This window comes from Cataglyphis hispanica, unplaced genomic scaffold (assembly GCF_021464435.1).
Source record: "Cataglyphis hispanica isolate Lineage 1 unplaced genomic scaffold, ULB_Chis1_1.0 scaffold31_size18610, whole genome shotgun sequence".
Classification (NCBI taxonomy): domain Eukaryota; kingdom Metazoa; phylum Arthropoda; class Insecta; order Hymenoptera; family Formicidae; genus Cataglyphis; species Cataglyphis hispanica.
Genome location: NW_026099095.1, coordinates 1 through 5,016, shown reverse-complemented (window position 1 = coordinate 5,016; position 5,016 = coordinate 1). Strand labels below are relative to the sequence as shown.

Genomic DNA, 5,016 nt, shown 5'->3' with positions numbered 1-5,016 from the left:
TTGTATATTATGTCTTTTATACATTAAAATAAATTGAACTTATTGATTCAACACACACTACAAGTTAATGAATGAGCGTTGATGATTCCATTACAGATCACAAGATTCTATTAGCGGAGACTATAATAGTAAACTCTCGCTTAAAAGATTCGCGTGTTTTATAAATGGACTTCCTCTTTCCATTCGATGCAAGATGGGGATTTCCGATTTGCGAATTAGTATGGATGTAATACCTTCACCTGCTAAAAATTAAAATAATTATGATGTAATATTAGTATGCAGCTTGATATTAATATTTTTTTATAGAATTTTACTAGTATAAATATCATCATAATTCAGTCTTCTTCTAAGTTGAATCAACAGAAAAAGACACAATATTTAAAAATATTACCTTATACTGGAATTGCACGATAGCTGTTTACCACTATTATGTGTTGCGTAGACACAAAAATATATTATTTCCAGCGAAGATTCCACTTTAAGAAACTGAATAATACCTAGAAAATTATTAGTATTATTATGATCCATATATATTTATATATATATACTCTTGTATTATAAATAACTATGAACATATAATATAAAATACTCACTTCTAATGTCATCACACTCATTTCGTAGAAAGAGTAAGATCTTGAAAACATACAGATATATGTTTGACATTAAAAGCACGATAATAAGAATTTTAAGGCAGTGACATATGCGAGGATAGGATATCTGTCATATGTGCAGTAGGCAATGTAGAAAAACGACTAAAAACGCCGTTTATCTTTATATTAATTCTAGTGAAATCTGTCTTTTTTTATGCTACATCATATTGCACAATGTACTTTAAAGATTGCTATTTACGAAGTATCTGAATGCAATGATATAATATATAAATGTTTTGATCGTGAAAAATTAATGTATATGTTTCGTTAAATAAAATGACAATTTATCATGATTGGATTTTAATTATTTAAAATGTTTATATTATTCATTTTATTAGATAACTTCATATGTAGCAGTTTTGAATGTGCAACTAATATGATGATGTGCGAATAACCGAATTCGCTATTAGATGTTGTATTTATCTGTTTTTTACGTATAATATACCGTCCGTAAACGATTAAATACTGTACGCTTTCGCATTTGAAATCTCACATATATCACGGCATTGTGATATTTTACATGCGAAAGGGTAAATATATTAATTTACGAATTGTATATCATATAAAAAACACAGATATATACAAAACCTATGTATAAAAATAATAAACTATTCTAACAGGCGTTTTTCTACATTGCCTACTGTACATATAACAGATATCCTAATCTCGCATATGTCACTGTCTATTTTATTATCATGCTTTTAATATCGAACATATATCTGTAAGTTTTCGAGATCTTTCTACGAAGTGACATTGATGACATTAGAAGTGAGTATTTTATGTTATATGTTCATAGTTATTTAATACAAGAGTATACAAGAGTATATACAAATATATATAATACATAAACATATAAATATATATAATATGCAACATAATCCTAATAATTTTCTAGGCATTAATCAATTTCTGTTATTTACAATGGAATCTTCGCTAGAAACAATGCATTTTTGTATCTACGTAACATATACCAGTAGTGAACAACTATCGTGCAATTCTAGTATAAGGTAATGTTTTTAAATATTTTGTTTACTTTCTGTTCATTTAACTTAAAAGAAGATTGATTTATGATGGCGTTTATACTGGTAAGAATTTCTAAATGAGATCTTAATGTCACACTGCATATTAATATTATATCATATTTATTTTAATTTTAAGCAGGCGAAAATAATAGATCGGTACTAATTTGCAAATCAGAGATCCAGCATCAAATGTCAGGAGAATATCCATTTACAAAACACGAGAATCTTTTAAGCGAGAGTTCACTGTAATCTCCGCTAATAGAATCTTGTGATGTGTAATAGAATCATCAACGTTTATTCATTAACATATAATGTCTCCTGAAGTAATAATGATTTCATATTGTTCATCTGTTAGAAGACGGAGTAAACATTTGTATTGTTATTCAGTTAATGGATACATCAGTGAAGACACTGCTTTATTATATCATACCCAAATGCAACATATTGTATATTATTGCATTACAATAAAAAGTCTAATAATTTATTGTTCTCAACGAATTTATCAATTCTACAGTTATGCTGCAGTATACATAAATAGGCAATTATATAAGAATACATAAAAATACACCGGTACATATTAATTTCTTAATTTTGTTAACATATCCTGAAAAGCACCATTAATATACATATAATCCAGTAAATACAAAGTAACAGTAATATAACATCAATGTTTTAATTTCCCACTCAACAATATAACTGTTATGTACAAGGCATGTTACATTGCAGTTATATTGTTGAGCGGGAAATTGATGTTATATTACTGTTACTTTGTGTTTACTGGGAAATTTATATCTAGATTTAAAGTATATTAAATAAAATATATATATATATATATATATATATATATATATATATAAGTTTTAGAATTACCAAAATCATTACTAAAGATGCTTCATTGAAAATATATACTCTATAATTCACGATATATATACGATTAATTGCTTAATTTTGTTAACATGTCCTGAAAGGCATAATTATACAAATGAATTTATATATAGATTTAGAGTATATTAAATAAAATATATATATATATATAAAGTTTATTTTTAGCAGAATCGTTACTAAAGATGTTTCTTTGAAAATATATACAGTAATTTACGATATATATACATTGGTACATATTAATTTTTTTATTTTGTTAAAATGTCCTAAAAAGCATCATTATACAAATTAATTTATATATATAAACAATATATATTAGGAAGTACATTTCAGGACAGCTCTTTTATATATCCAAAGACAGTTTTCGGGACGTCCTGAAAACTGCCGTTAGATATATAATTTTTTACGGGACAGTCCTGAAAAATAACAAAAGTCCTGGAAACTCCCTTTGCATCGCACAAATTGTCCCAGAAACTACCTCTGGACATATATATATATATATCTTAAGTAACAAGCCCCTTGCATATGGTGAACCCGCAATACAAGCGGACTTGCCATAAAACGCAACCATAATCGATATCTTTCTTTTATTATAATATTAAAATTCTATTCTTTAAACCTGATTAACTTTCGCATTACATATACCTAGTTGCGTCCATATCCCTAAAAAACCTAGTGAAACTTCCTAGTAACCAACTAGTTCCGCGCCTACATCATTCCCCTAGATCCACTAGATTAGTCCTAGCTCTCGGCGTCCCTGGGGTATAGCCGGTGAAAGCAGGTTGCCCTATGAAAGTAGAGAGCAATCTTTTTCTCACTAACTGAGGTATAGAGAGAGAAAGAGCGTCGCTGAGATGTAAACAATACACATACCGCACATACATACATACTTACCGTACATATGTATATACGGTATGTATGAAGGTAAGGTATGTATGTATGTATGTACGGTATGTATGAGCGGTATGTATGTATTTATGTAGTGTATGTATGTATGTACTGTATGTATGTACGTATGTACGGTATGTACGCATGTAAGGTATGTATCTACATATGTATGGTATGTATGTATGTACGATATAAATGTATTTAGGTACGGTATCTATCTATGCATGTACGGTATGTATGTATGTATGGTGTGTATGTATGTATGTCCGGTATGTATCGCATGTCCGGCAACAACATATATGCGCGGTAGGCATGGTATCGCATGTACGTATGCATGCACGGTAAGCCTGATATGTATGTACGGTATGTTTATATGTATGTTCGGTATGTATGTATGTATGTACGTTATGTGTGTATGTATGTACGTTATGTATGTATATGTGTACGTTATGTATGGCTCTTTACGCACGGCATGCATGTTCTTATGCAACCGTACGTACGTACGTATGCACGGTACGTATGTATCGATCAGTAAGGCATGTATGGATCGTATGCAACAGCATGAACGTATGAACGCACGTCATGCAACGCATGCACGGTATGTACGTACGCATGCAACTGTTTGTATGTTTTTACGGTATGATGTATGTATGTACTGTATGTATGTATGTACGGTATTATGTATGTATGTACGGTATATATGTATGTACGGTGTGTATGTATGAGTGCTTGGTATGTATGTATGTATGTTGGTATGTACGAATGTACGGTGTGTATGTATGTATGTATGTACGCTATGTATGTAAGTATGTACGATATTTATGTATTTATGTACGATATGTATGCATGTTCGTACGGCATGTATGTATGTATGTACTGTAACGATACTTGCCTCGCGGGCAGACCAACCGCCCGCTAAATGAAGCAGCGCCTGTGGCGCCCCCAAACGCTCGCACCTATGGCGCGGAACCCAGCAAGGGAAACGCCCTACCACGCGCCGAATCGCGTGAGTGGGAGAGCTGCGCTGGGTATATTAGGCGGTCCGGCAAGCGTATCGTTACCTGTTCCTGATCCTGAGTCCTGTCCGAACCAAGATCCAAAATCAAGCTCCGCAGACACCAGGCAACGGGTTACTCGTTGTTAGGCCGGGATTCCCGGTTTCGGCAGACGCTTACCGAATACCTTTGCTACACCAGGCCACGGACTACTTGTGGTTAGGCCGGGCTTCCCGGTTGCTGGGGCGGCATATCCCGTCACACCGTTACACCAGGCCACGGGTTACTCGTGGTTAACCCGGGCTTCCCGGTTACTGGGACGGCGGCTCCTGTCACTCCGTTACACCAGGTCACGGGCTTCTCGTAGTTAGGCCGGGCTTCCCGGTTGCTAGGATGGCGTTAGATTAAGAAAACGCGTTACGGACCGAACCGGTATACCGGGTAGTTTCACCTCACCGGACCGACCGATTCGTATACCGGATACTCCGGTACACTGACCGACCGACCGATTCTGTACCGTGTGGTTGTATATAGTGTAACGTCCTGCCAATTATAAAAACTATATTTTAGCTAGTAATT

The 5,016-nt window shown here is 33.5% G+C and overlaps 2 long non-coding RNA genes across 2 annotated transcripts; one reads left to right on the top strand and one right to left on the bottom strand.

Moving 5' to 3' along the window:
* LOC126858668 (uncharacterized) lies at positions 1-736 on the bottom strand. The gene is made up of 3 exons (XR_007688711.1): positions 594-736; positions 392-497; positions 1-242 (listed from the first exon to the last, which is right to left on the bottom strand). It is a non-coding gene; the product is annotated as an uncharacterized LOC126858668 (long non-coding RNA).
* A 549-nt stretch (positions 737-1,285) lies between these two features.
* LOC126858666 (uncharacterized) lies at positions 1,286-2,206 on the top strand. Its single transcript, XR_007688710.1, has 3 exons — positions 1,286-1,418; positions 1,546-1,657; positions 1,812-2,206. It is a non-coding gene; the product is annotated as an uncharacterized LOC126858666 (long non-coding RNA).
* The last annotated feature ends 2,810 nt before the right edge of the window (positions 2,207-5,016 follow it).